This window comes from Leptodactylus fuscus, chromosome 5 (genome assembly GCF_031893055.1).
Source record: "Leptodactylus fuscus isolate aLepFus1 chromosome 5, aLepFus1.hap2, whole genome shotgun sequence".
Taxonomy (NCBI): domain Eukaryota; kingdom Metazoa; phylum Chordata; class Amphibia; order Anura; family Leptodactylidae; genus Leptodactylus; species Leptodactylus fuscus.
In genome coordinates, this window is record NC_134269.1 from 187,916,026 (window position 1) to 187,931,094 (window position 15,069).

Consider the following 15,069-nt stretch of genomic DNA (forward strand, 5'->3'; position numbering starts at 1 on the left):
TATCTGCGGAATGAGTTTTTAGAGGGAAATTTGTGTTGCGGATCCGCAAATTGCAGACCGCAAAAACCACTAAGGTCGTGTAAGACCAGCCTTAGGGTTAGTTCACACAGCGTTTTTTTGCAGGCAGATTCTGACAACTAGTTTTCTGAGTTATAATGGAAATCTATGCCAGTTCCTAACTGTCGTAGATTTCTAATCTGGTGCTGGGATGTCCGGCTGATTTCTGAAGAGGCCAGGGCCTCTTCATAAATCTCTTGTTCCCTGCACCAGCCAGGGCCTTTGCTAAGACTGATGTATGATACACCAGTCATAATAGATCTGCTCCAATGGGTCCACACAGCACTGCATTACGCAGAAATCTCTTGTGCCTTGCACTAGATGGCGCCTATATTAAGCCAGGGGTATGATGTCCTAAGGGGACCTTTCATGTCCTCAGGCACACGTGATTTTATATATTGATAGAAAGGCGACAGTGCACTGAATTCAGCGCACTGTCGGGTTTTTTAGCGGTATATAAAACCGCATGTGCCTGAAGACATGAAAGGTCCTCTTTAATAAATCTGTCCCAGCGGGTCCACAAACCCCTCTATTACCTATTCTATACTATAGTTGTTATTCTGATACTACAGATACATCTTTTGTTACCTTTCCTCTGGAATTCAGATATGCTGAGATAAGTGGGATGAGATGTCCAACATGAATTATGCTAGGTGGTGTGAGATAGCCAAAAAGTTTTTTCCAAGGTTGGTTTGGTCATCTCACCCCACTTATTTTAGGATATCTTAAGCTAAGGGGAAAGGTAAGAAGGAACATATCTGTATATTATAGTAACATTTAATACTGAAGTAGAGAATAGTACGGTATCTCTAAGGACCTCTATAACAAGACACAAGGACACAACAGATTTAACTATACAATTTAGCAATTTTCTCTTTTTGGCAAATAGAGGACACAGAGTTTCTGTTCAGCATAAGAAATAAAACCGGCATAGGGTTCATCCAGGGACAATCGCGGGATCCTACCTGCTGATAATTCATTCCATTGATTCATTTCTCACTGAATCCTTGCAGTAATTTCGCACCCCCCCCCCCCAGGGAGGGCAAATAATTATTATGGTCTCATAATACATGGGCACTTCATTTGATGCGGAAAACATGCGGTTTAATTACTTGATTTAGATCACATTGGCAAAAGAAGAAATAATTCGGCTGAAACATTACTTTTAATTATGTAAATTTATATTCGAAAAGCCGAATTTACAAAAAGCAATAGCATAAATTATTTATTTGCCTATTAAGCCGGAGTATAAATTATTAGGTTAATTGACTGACAGCATTTCTTAAATATGCTTATGAGTATATTCATGCTGTTGTGATAAGTTCACATTTCCCCTGCACCCTTCTCAGCTGTCACTTACTTCCAATGTCTGTCACTCAAGTCTACAGAGCTGCGGCGAGGAGCAAAATAATGGAAGCCGAGAACACAGGGAGATATTTAAATTCGCACATGACACAATAAACCGCGGAGAGGACGGAGGCAGAACCCTGTTTATTGCTGTAATGTGGAGGGAAAGGACTATTCAAATATTCCAGACTCATCCTATTCATTCAATATATTGTATTATAGGCCGGTGTTTCTCAACTTTTTTGAGCGAAGTACACCCTAGTAAAAAAAAGTCCCAACTGACTAAACCCAAAGTATCTATCACTATATAATATACAGTATGTATAATGGTGCCCTTAGTGTCCCCACACAGTATAATGGTCCCTATGGTGCCCCCAAGCCCAGTATAATATGGTCCACTAAGTGTCCCCATACCTAGTATAATATAATGGCCCAATCAAGTTCCCCCTACCCTAGTATAATGGTCCCCTCAGTGCTCCCTCCCCCAGTATAACGGTCCACCTAGTACCCCCAGTAAATGGTCCACTTAGTGCCCCCTCGACCCAGTAATGTCCAATGAGCAAGTGTTGAGCTATTCATTGCAAAAAATGAGAAAAAGAAAACCTGGTACTACTGAAGTCTATAATAGCATAAGTACACTTATAAGTACACTTGGTAAGACACTCGTCCAGGCCCTCATAATCTCCTGCTTAGATTACTGTAACACTCTTCTCCACGGACTCCCAATAAACAACCTCGACCCCCCTCCCCACCAGTCCACCTTAAACTGTGCTGCTTACTTAATTCACCTCGCCCTCTGTTCGTCATCGGCTGCTCCCCTCTGCCAATCCCTTCACTGGCTACCCATAGCCCAGCGAATCGAGTTCAAGCTACTAACGCTAACATGCAAAGCCATTCACAACCTGTCCCCTCCATATATCTCTGAACTAATCTCCCACTAACTGCCCACACGTAACCTCAGATCCTCCAACGACCTCCTACTCCGCTCTGCTCTCATCCGCTCCTCACACAACCATCTCCAAGATTTCTCCCGTGCATCCCCCATACTCTGTAACTCCTTACCACGACACATAAGACTGACCCCCACAATCACAGGTTTCAAGAAGGCCCTGAAGACTCACCTACTCAAGAAGGCCTACAACCCCCAATAACACTATCACCACACCACCATCTAAACAGCCTCTCCCCTCACCTTTTGTCGCTAGCCCTCTTCCCTCATAGATTGTAAGCCCTAGCGGGCAGGGCCCTTTATGCCACTGTGCCAGTTGGCCATTGTTAGTATTAGAATAAAGGACAAGTAAGTCCTTTATTCCATAACCAGTAAAAACAGGATTGGGGGAGAGAGTAACGCAATAATAAAGCAGGCAATGATCCAGGGTACTATTGGTCCTCTTGGGCTCTACATTTAAAGAGGACATTTCACCACCTTTACCAACTCAAGTTCTTTTCATCCTCTAATAGGTGCTGCTTCATGAATTTCAGTGCAGTTGGAATTTTTTTCTAGCCCCCGCCATTCCTGAGCAATCAGTGCAGTTAGTTTTGGCGCCTGATAAGTTAACTAGACTTTCTAATGACACGTGGGTGGCATCAAGCAGGGGTGCAGACAATGTCAGAACTCAGAATCACATCTTTTTACCAGCTCCTGCCTGACACCCCCCTTCCCCCATAGAGAGTTTAGTTAGCATATCAGGCAACAAAACTAAGAGCACTGATTGCGTGAGAACGGTGGGTGCTAGAGAAAAAAATTCAACTGTACCAGAATCAATGAAGTGGAGCCTATAAAAGAATGAAAAGAGCTCAAATTGGTGCAGGTTGTCAAAGGCCCTCTTTAAAAAAAAGTGTAGGAAACGATTCACAGAAAGGTAGTAGTTTAACACATAGGATGGTGCTAGAAAAAATATTTTTTATTTTCCAGATTGGAAATAATGGTATCTTAGGCTATATTCACACAACTGTGAAAATTCTCAGTAGTGTTTTTATTAGCTGAGTAGGCATTCCATGTTGTATCACGTGCTCGTGCTTCTGATCTGTCAAAAAAGAAGCTCTACTACTCTACTCTTTCACGAATCGCGGACAGTACTCAGCTGTGAATTCTGATCATGTGAATAAAGCCTTGGAAGTGATCTTATTACTGTGTATTAATAGGCACAGAAATTATTCCAAGAATTGTACAAATGACCAGGGGACATCCTTTACGTTTAGCGGAAAGGCATTTCAGAATTTAACACAGGAAGGGTTTTTTACAGTTCGAATAGTCAAGTTATGGAATAACCTCAAATGTTATAAATGTAAATAGACAACTCCCCCCTTAAACAATTTAAGGTGTAATCAACTTTTATTAAATTTTTTGTCAAAAACAAAACAAGAATATCACACAAAGAAAAAGGGCCAAGCGCCCAAGGTCCCGCTTGGCGGCCACACAGGGCCAGAAATAGGGAAAGTACCAGGGGGAAGGCCCCCTCACTACAAAAACAGATACTGGGAACCAAAATAACAGTTTAACAGAAGCAGGGTAACAACCCCTGGCGAACCGGAGGGGGGGGACAGACAACATAAGAAACAGGGAGGAAAGGACACAACTGACAGGAGACAAGGGGGAGAGGAAAGAGATCACTGAGGAGGCAGGACAAAAAAGGATACGCTCCGGCCTTCCCGGGGCTCAACTAAAAACGGATGCAAACTCCGAGGTCTCTTGAAACACCACCCACGGCCGCCAGAGGGTTTCGAACTTAGAGGAATCAGGAGAGTCCATCGCAACCAGATATTCCATTCTACGGATAAAGAGAAATTCCTGGAGCCATTCCGTAAGGGAGGAAGGGACAGGACTGCGCCAGTGGCGTGGGATGACCGTCCTGGCGGCCGTGAGGAAGTGTCGCAGGATATCGCCTTTCACCTTGGATAATTTACCTGGAATGAGTGAGAGAAGTGCTACCTGGGGGGATGGTGCCAGGGTGCGGCCAGAGACCTTATTATATAGAGAGAACACCGCAGACCAAAAAGGTTGGATCCCACTGCAGTCCCACCACACGTGGAAAAAGGTACCCTCTGCAGCCCCACAGCGCCAACATAGATCAGAAACCGCAGGGTAAATTTTGTGAAGGAGGGTCGGACATCGATACCATCGGGTCAGGAGCTTGTAATTCTTCTCCTGTGCACTACAGGGTAAAGGTAATTTGTGGCATAGGAGGAAGCATCGGTCCCAATCAGCAGCAGAGAGGCGGACGCCTAAATCAGACTCCCAAGACCTAGTATAGGGCGGAGGCCCAGGAGTGATGGTTTTCAGGAGGCAGCTATAAAGGAGGGAGAGAGCACGAGGAGGGGTCTCAACCTGTGCTAGCAGGCTTTCCAAATCCGTGGGGGAAGAGGAGAGGCAGAGCTGTAACGAAAACTTGCGCCAAAAGGCAACCAGCTGGTGGTACTCCAGCCAAGAAAGAGCGGAGTCCGGGCAGGCGACCTGGAGGTGACTGAGGGTAGGGAGAGAGGGAGATGAGCCCAAAATGGAACCGAGACGAACATCATCGGGGGCAGACCAGCCCAGGAAGCGTCGGGCTGTGAGACCCGGAGGGAACATGGGATTCCTAAATAGAGGGCTAAGGGGTCCAGGGACCCTAGCCAAACCAGCAGACTTGCAGAGGCCATCCCAAACCGAGAGAAAGTGTGAGGCTAACGAAGATGAGCGAGCCGTGGCGGGACGGAAATGGGAGGGAATCCAGGGGAGGGAAGGAAGATAAGCAGAGGTGAGTTCCGCCTCTATAGAGACCCACTGTTTATCACTAAATCTATACCGCCAATCTAGCAAACGCAGAAGAACCGCGGAACGATAGTATAGGAGGGGATCTGGGAGGCCAGCGCCGCCCTCAGTCTTGCGTCTGATGAGAGTGCGGAAGTGGATCCTGCTACGAGAGGGGCCCCAAACAAACCGGCCAAAGAGAGTCTTAAGGGCAGAAAAGAAACGTCTAGGGACGGGGATTGGGAGGGCTTGGAATAGGTACAGAAATCTGGGGACAATATCCATCTTTAGAACGTTGATACGCCCAAACCATGAGAGCCCTAGTGAGCCATAGGAATGCAGGTCAGAGGACGTTTTTGCCAGAAGGGGAGAGTAATTAAGATCTACCAGGTCCTTGGGGATAGAGGAAATCTGGATCCCCAGGTACTTAATGGAACGGGATTGCCAACGAAAAGGGAACAGGTTAGACAGATGGGCAACTTCCGCTGGTGGTAAAGAAATATTCAAAGCCTTGCTCTTCGTCAGGTTAACTTTGAAATTGGACACTGCACCGAAACGTTGGAATTCGTCTAAAATGGCCGGGAAGGAAAGGCGGGGTTGGGCCACGTAGAGCAGGAGGTCGTCGGCGTAGAGGGCAGTTTTGACCTGAGAGGCACCGACTGGGCACCCAACTACATCGGAGCGGCTTCGGAGAGCTACCGCCAAGTGTTCCATAACAAGGGCGTAAAGAAGGGGGGATAGGGGGCATCCTTGTCTAGTACCATTACGGACCAGAAAAGGGTCGGAAATAATGCCGTTCACACGGACACTGGCAGAGGGGGTCCCATAAAGCGACAAAACCCTATGAAGGAAGATCGGGCCTACTCCCACCTGTTCCAGGGGGCGCGCAAAAAGCCCCAGTGGACTCGATCAAAGGCTTTTTCTGCATCGATCGATAAGAGACAGAGAGGGAAGGTACGCGAACGGGCGGCATCCATAACCAGAAGTGTCTTATTCAGATTATCGCGGGCTTCCCGGCCGGGAATAAACCCGACTTGATCGGTGTGGATGAGAAGGGGCATGAGAGGGGAGAGACGGTTAGCTAACATCTTAGCGTAGAGCTTAATGTCCACATTTAAAAGAGAGATGGGGCGGAAATTGGCGCAACAGGTAGGGTCCCTGCCAGGTTTGGGGATCACAGTGATCAGCGCAGCGAGAGATTGAGATGCGAAGGGGGTATCCCTGCCCAGGCTATTAAACGTTCTGAGCAAGAGGGAAGATATCTGTTCTTTATGTAGCTTATAGAAGCGGGGCGTAAAACCGTCAGGGCCAGGGGATTTGCCTGTCGGGGTAGATTGGATCGCAAGGGCCAGCTCCTCCTCAGTGAAGGGAGCGTCCAGGGCTAATCTATATGTGGGGGAGATCGTGGGGAGAGCTGTCTTCCGTACATAGTTACGAACATTAGATAGGGCTGTCGCAGGGTCTACTGTGTCACTTGATTCTGCCAAATTATAAAGGGACTGGTAATAAGTGCGAAAGGCCTCGGCAATGTCTGTAGGGTCATGAAGAGGGCCGCCACTGTCGCCCCAGATATGAGGGACATAAGTCCTGGCCACACGGGGATGCAGACGTTGAGCGAGCGAGTGGCTACACTTGTCCCCTTAAACAATTTAAGAACCAATAGTACTATCTTCATATCTCTCCCTGTGAATGAGGTAAGCGTAAATTGTATCTTCTCACATTCTCTAATAAAATAAATCTATCTATATTTTCATCTCTGTTGCTAAGTAATGTAGATATTACTATCTTCTCAATTCTCTATGTGAATAAAGTAAGCACAGATAGTACTATATTGTCTTTTCTCCCTATAAATATAGTAAGAACAGATAGTACTATATTGTCTTCTCTCCCTATAAATATAGTAAGCACAGATAGTACTATATTGTCTTCTCTCCCTATAAATATAGTAAGCACAGATAGTACTCTATTGTCTTCTCTCCCTATAAATATAGTAATCACAGATAGTACTATATTGTCTTGTCTCTCTATAAATATAGTAAGCACAGATAGTACTATATTGTCTTCTCTCCCTATAAATATAGTAAGCACAGATAGTACTACATTACCTCGTCTCCCTATAAATACAGTAAGCACTGATAGTACTATATTCTCTTTTCTTCTCTCCCCATAAATATAGTAAGCACAGATAGTACTATATTGTCTTCTCTCCCTATAAATATAGTAAGCACAGATAGTACTATATTGTCTTCTCTCCCTATAAATATAGTAATCACAGATAGTACTACATTGTCTTGTCTCTCTATAAATATAGTAAGCACAGATAGTACTATATTGTCTTCTCTCCCTATAAATATAGTAAGCACAGATAGTACTATATTGTCTTCTTTCCCTATAAATATAGTAAGCACAGATAGTACTACATTGCCTCGTCTCCCTATAAATATAGTAAGCACTGATAGTACTATATTCTCTTTTATTCTCTCCCCATAAATATAGTAAGCACAGATAGTACTATATTGTCTTCTCTCCCTATAAATATAGTAAGCACAGATAGTACTATATTCTCTTTTCTTCTCTCCCCATAAATATAGTAAGCACAGATTGTACTATATTCTCATCCATCCCTGTAAATAAAGTAAGCAAGCATAGCACTATTTATCTTGTCATCTATGCATGTAAGTCATGTAAGCACAGATAGTACCATCTTATAATCTCTCCCTGTAAATAATTTAAGCACAGATAGTATGATCTATCTTCTCACCTCTCCCTTTAAACGATGAAAGAGTACTATTTATCTTAATGCTCCTGGCTCTAAATAATGTAGTACTATATTCTAATTTTCCCAGTAAATAAAACAAGCACAGATAGTACTACCTTCTAATCTTTTCCTGTAAATAAAAAAGCACAGGTTATACTATCTTCTCATCTCCCCCAGAACTGACTTATACTCTCCACCTGTAAATAATGTAAGCACAGATGGTACTATTTATCTTCTCAACCCAATAAATAACATTAGTAAGCACAGATAGTACTATTTATCTTCCCATCTCTCCCTGAATATAATGTAAGCACAGAAAGTACTATCTTCTCATCTCCCCCTGCAAATAAAGTAAGCACAGACAGTACTGACTTATACTCTCCACCTGTGAATAATGTAAGCACAGATAGTACTATTTATCTTCTCATCCCTTCCAGTAAATAACATCAATAAGCACAGATAGTACTATTTATCTTCTCATCTCTCCCTGTATATAATGTAAGAACAGATAGTACTATCGTTTAATCTTTCCCTGTAAATAGAGCAAGCACATGTAGCACTATTTTCTAATCTTTCCCTGTAAATAAAATAAGAACAGATAGTACTATCTTCTAATCTCTCCTAGTAAATGATATAAGCATGGATAGTAATACCTTCACACCCCTCCCGGTAACTAATATACACGTATACACTTCTGCCTCTTTGACTATCCATTTGTAGTGAGTATTGCTGCAGGCAGTCACATTTATTGTCTAGGTAATAGAAGCAGCAAACTCCTGATAGAGAGGACTATGAAAAAACACCTGGCGGATTATCTTAGACCCTGGAAAGATAAGTATTTTATTAACAAATGGGTTTTCTGTCAACATGTAACTGTTAAGCAAAGTTAACTGAAGTTTTCTTATCTGAGGTTCACACTAGCGTTCAGGTTTATGTTGGTGACCCGAAAAAAGAAGTCTATGGAGAGGGGAGAAGGCAGCTGGAAAATAAACAAATACCTGTAGCTACAAAACTCTACTACTCTGTGAGTGAGGGAAAACTCTATTAACACTGATACATTTCAAGGTAAGACAAATCAAATCAAAAAAGCTTTATTGGCACGTCCGAATAGATATTTGGCATTGCCAAAGCTAGTAAAGTGTGTTTGTGGGGGGAGAGTTGGATTCGGGTGGGTGAGTGGTGGGTATGGGGGGGGTGGGGTGGGTGGTTTGGGGTATAACAGTCTCAATTTACAGCCTCCTCCCCATCCATAGACTTCTGTGTGTGAGGTGAATACACAGATGGATTCTATGCAAATAAACAGACAGAGTGAAGATAAGGAGAAGGAGAACAGCCTGATAACTGGAGAAGGAAACAGATTTCTTTAATAAGATATATTACAAAGTTTCTTATATTCTCCTGTACTATTCATTTATGGAAAGTTATTTTATAATTGGAGGTAGACTTTAAGGCTAGCCAGTTGTGATAATTCCCTACAGTATGTATATAATATAATGTGGATTGTGACTATGTATAATCCTTGGGAAAGTTGCCCAGTGGGAGTAAGCATACTTCCGGTAAAGTGCTGTGAACACATTAGGAGACATTTCTTTCTCCCAGAAGATCATAGTCTAATAGTCTAATTGGTAAAACTAATATCAGGAGGTCACATAATATATACAATACAAAGACACACAATGCACTAGATGCAATGTAATAGGACATCCATTAGTGTCTAGGAGATGTGCTTGTACGGTGTCATTTATTTCTATGCGATACGCTGCAGATCTTTGCATAGTCTATTTCGGAGTTAATATTTCTCCCGATGGCACAACAGTCTGTATCAACATGCTGTTCTTTCTCTTATAATGATGATTACCATTATTAACAGTCATTTATATAGCGCTGTGTTATTCCGTGGGAATGACATATGGAAGTAGAACAAACAGATGGAACATTCTTCCTATACGGTACTGCTGTATGTAGCTGCCATTCATGACAGTCAGGTGTGACTGGATTATGTCACTTAAGCGTCATTTTACAGCTAAACTCACACATACTCATGTACAATATGTCTCTGACAATGTGCTCATTGTACATATGTGTATCACAGACCAATGGCACATCAGGCTCTGTTCACACTAGTGCCAATGCTTCCATTCATAGTGAAGCCATGGCTGCTATACAAGATTATTTTCATACGGATCCTCAACTCTTGAGAGTTCCAAGTTTACAGCAGAAATCGTAAAGGGGTATTTTGGTAAGGATGGGTAACTTGCTGATCATAGACGTCAAACTTCTGGGACCCCCGCTGATCCAGAGATGGAGCATCTTCTCAGACATGTGTGACTGCTCCAATCACTTCTATGGGACTTTTATGGAGATAAGTCAGCACTGTAATCTTCTTCAGTCCTACCGAGAATGAATGGAGCGCATGCTCACCTGCTGCTCCATCCAGGCGGGGAATATGGTACCCTAGACCAGGAGTAGACCATAACAGGAAATAGAATTCCCCCCATTCTTCTGATTAAAACTCTTTAAACAAGAGAAAAGTAAGGAATCGCATAAGGAATCATTTGCAAAAGACTGGACAAGATCTTTAAGGCCAATATGTCCAACATTCAGGTTGCATGCTTCCTCCTATTGACCATATACATGGAGAAGAAGAGGTTAACAGTATAAGCATTAGCATGTAGAGCTGGAGCGACTCATGAATATTTTAACACTTCAGCAATAAAATCCGGGGAGGATATTCCACCTCACATGCCGAGCCCAAATAATCATGGAAAAGGGAACTAATGAGAGAGGTGAGCTGCAGAAAAGCCATAGTAACACATTACGGGAGGCTCAGCTATAGCTCTGCGCACCACGAAGATAGCAAAATGCACAAAACATTACAATTAGATCTTAAAAAAACAAGACGTATCCAATACGATTTTATCAATCCAGTACAATCGTCGAATAGAACAATATTATGGATGATGGGTTGTAGATTTTGTTAAAGACAAGTTGATCCAGGGTTTTATACTGACTGACAGATTGGAGTCAGAAAGGATTTTCCCCCGAAATGGGGCAATTGGCATAAGTCTCATGGGGTTCTTTGTCTTCGTCTGGATCAATACTATAGGGTACTGTAGGTTGGACTTGATGGACTGGTGTCTTCATCCAACCTCATCTACTATGTAACTATGTATACTGGCAAGATATTATCTATTACGGTGTTTCTCAAGGATCCCCAGAAGGCCATGATTTTTGCCAAACAAGCAACAAAACTAGGTGTCCATTATCATCAGATAACGCAGATTTTTGCCCATATCATGGCTGTGTTGGTACTGACCTGTATAGTCCTAAATACTGCCCTGATGAGACTGATGATGGATTCTGAGAAACCCCAATGTCAGAAACAGTGTGTTATGGTGGGCAAAACCCAACAAGCCAATATATCAGACAAATCAAATTTCGAAAGGAGATCCCAGTGTGTAAGGCTATATCTAATTTCATTGTCAAACTAGCATTTTGTGTGCCTACCAGAAAAGATGACTCCGAAGTCCATCCTTCACCCATACAGAAACCGTCTTCTATTTGTATCGCAATCTTTGTTGTTATCATTGTAGACACAAGATTGTGTTATCATTGTATTTAGTTATATCCTTGTGTTATCAAGATTGTGAAACAAATCTAGAAACAAATTGTTGGCTCCAATGTAATTTCCAGAAGGACATTCCACATAGCACAGCTTGTGAGGTCCAGGAGGACAACCTTAACAACTTATGATTTCCAGAACCACAACCTTAATAAGACAGTCCATGAGGTCTAACTGGAAATCCACAAGAACACAGCAGTAGGGTCCAGCTGCACAACCCCAACAGCACAGCCAATTAGATCTAGCAAGACAACCCCAACAAGACAGCAGTATATCCCTAACAAGAAAATCCATGAGGTTCAGAAGTACTTCAGTTGGCTCAGCATCTTCTGAAGCCATCTTCAGGTTTTGCAAAATATGCAAGATTATTTTCATATATAAAGTGCTTCAGGATGTGTTTGGATTCTAAGAACAACCCATTAAGAAATTCTTGGGTCTAAGAAAGCAGAATAAGTGGGATGTTAATACATTCAATTACAAGAAGAACATCTGCAATCATGGAGGAGGCATCTGTAGTTAATGGTGTTCTCCAAGATCAGATATTGATGGCGGTTTGACATCTGGTATCCCCACCAATAAGCTGATTTGCACAGCGTATAGAGTCAGAATTAGGTGGCACTGTGTACAAAGTAGTGGCTGTGTAACAGTATTGCGGTTCAGTTTCTATCTACAAAATGGACACACATTCTTTGCCTCATTTCGACAAAATACAAGAGAACACTGGTCCACTAGAAACCAAGGATCCTGCAGGGAGTCCAAGCTCTGACATAATAATGAACCACAAATGTCAAGCAAACTTCATGGACTGTCTAGTTGGCATTGTCCTGATGGATCTCATGGGCTCTTTTGTTGGAGCTGTCTTTTACAGGCTGTGCTGTTGGGGTTGTCCTAATGGACCTCAGGGACTATCTTTATGGGTTTTGCATTATGGAAACCAAGGGCTTTCTTACTGGGTTTTGTTGGGGTTGCCTAGTTGGATTTGGTCTGCTGTTTGGCTTTTAGACTACATAGGTGTCTTATTAGGTTTATGGTACTGAATATTATGAACTGTCTTGTCCAAGTTCTGTTATCCACAGAAGAAACCATCTAGAAGGTTCTCTGACAGACACCAACAACAATATTTGTTCTAACATATCTCTCAGTTCCTCACTCTTCAAGGTGTATATGTCGCAAAATTTTAAGTATAAATACCTTAAAACTTAAGGCCATTCATTTACTTTACTCTACGTCTACATTAGCTAAAGAAGCTTTACATGATGTTGCCAAAGCTTTTAGGTTCTCAATGAAGTCAAACATCCGGAACACTTGATAAAGCTCATGAGGCCTTCAACATCACAAGCTTTCCAAATCTCTCTACTCTATCATTTTATTTATGAAAAAACCTGTCATTTATTACATGAAGAGCTGTTGAAATAATGTAGTTGTCTTCAAGTGTTCACTTCAGGTAAAAGTCTTTGAGGTTTTGCAAATACAGCTCCGAACACTATAATTTCCTCCATGGAGGAAGAAGGTCAAAAACAGCCTCTAAGTGCCTTCAGGACATTCTGTATTCCTTGTCATGTCTACATGAGAGGCGGAAATATATTTTGGTCTGTTATTTTACTTGGAAGGGGCTGAGTGATACAAAAACAAAATTGTTCTGATATTCTCTTCCATCTTACAGGAGACCAACCGGACTAGATCGGTCTGTATATTTACAACAGTATCTATATTGATCTATTCAAAGTCGATATCTTCATCAAAAAAAAAAATCAAAAATAGTAATGTAGGTTGAAAAAATCTAAACTAGTACCAAAGGCATAATTTGGACCTCTATAAAGCTTATCTCAACTATGCAAATAGATGAGTAGTCTTGAGGATCTTTAAGGGGTAATTCCCCTCTATCTTGGAAAGGATCCCTAATGACAATAGCCTTTTTAGTATTGCTGGAAGTTCGGGTCTAGCCAAGAAGGCAGTAATATTCTGTAGGTCTCTGTCTGCTGTATGTTGTGTCACCGCCCACTTGGCTGGTAGACACCAATGCGCATCAACACTAAAAGGGCTTATATCTTTGGAATAGCTGAAGAGGTTTGGATAAACAAAACACAGATAACATGATGAATGTCATTGGGCTTTTCAGACCTGGTGTTAGGTAACCCTTAAAGGGGTGGACACAAGTGACCACAGGGTAGGTTATATATGTCTAACCACTGTAGTCCCAGTGCTAAGGTTTTGTATGCACCGTTCCAGTCCATTTAAAGTTGATGGGACTAACAGAGATAGTACCTGTATATACAGATTGAACGAAGCGACGGTATAGGAATAACTGCAATTCCATTGAAATGGAGGAAGCACCCATGTTCCAATGATTCTGGGGTTCCCAATGATTAGTCACCTATCTTGCGGATGGGTGATACAGTCAATTGTTATGATGGGTCAACCTTATGTATTTTCCATTAATACCTGTATAACCTTACAAATCTCCGCTCATGCCTTATAATCCTCTCCCAAATTGACTTTCCTGACTCGCATCATCTCTTTACATTAAATGATAAATCTAAAGATTCCCATCATTCTTCAGCTTTACCGTACTGGATATTTTTGCTAAAGTCCATAATCCTGAGATGTCTGGAGATTTTCTGAGTATAAATCTCATAGAGGTTGGATATAAATGAGTCTCTTTGGCCATTTTAAGACTACAGATATATGTTTATGACATTACTTATCAAATTACCTGCGTAGCCGAGATGGAAGCGAAAATCAACAAGTGTCTGATATAATTATGTCAATGTGTTTGTGCAGCGAGTGTTCTGTACTAGTCGTAGCTTATAGATAATATAGTTCACTTCATACGTCTTGTTGCCTGGGAGATAAAGCTTATAGCTCAGGGTCAGAAGAAGTGATGCCAGTCTGAATAGCTAGCTGCGTTCTCGCTAACATCAACCAGTTAAAGTAAAAAATGAAGCGTTACTAATACTGTAGAGAATACGGGAAAATACATGGAGTGGTATGGTATGCTTAAAGAGGATGTCCGGGATAATAAACTGAAAAGTGGGGACAATCAGCGATCGGCTGTAATCTGTAAGGACAGTAAGTATACTACTTCTCTACAGTGCCACCACAGGGAGAACGGAGTATTACACAGGACTCATTATAATTATTGAGCAGTGTAATGGATGGGTCCTCCAGAGCGAGAGGTGCACTTTATAATTTATCTTAGTACTACCAGATAGATAAGGGTCTTTAACAGGCGACTACTCTCCATCTTGGAAAGCTTTCTCAGCTGGCTACTGGCATGCAGAGGTTTACCTATAGGGGTGCAGAGGTAGCAATCACTACCAGGCTCTGGGCCCTGAGTAGGCCCTAAAGGTCCTCTGGCATATAAAATATACCACTATTCTAAACAGGGCAAAGTAGGTAGGGGCCTATTACAGATTTTGCATTGGAGCCCAGGAACTTCAATTTATGTCTCTAATACCCAGCAAACCCCTTTGCATGGTAAAGCTGATGACAGTCACATGTTTGTAGCATTGCATATACTAAGAAAAAAAAGAAGAAGAATTTTTAATATTTTTT

General features: G+C 42.1%; 1 protein-coding gene across 3 annotated transcripts in view; it reads right to left on the reverse strand.

The window, feature by feature from the left end:
• The window catches only part of SGCD (sarcoglycan delta), a 514,319-nt gene that overhangs the window by 228,350 nt on the left and 270,900 nt on the right, over window positions 1–15,069 (reverse strand). The window lies entirely within an intron of this gene.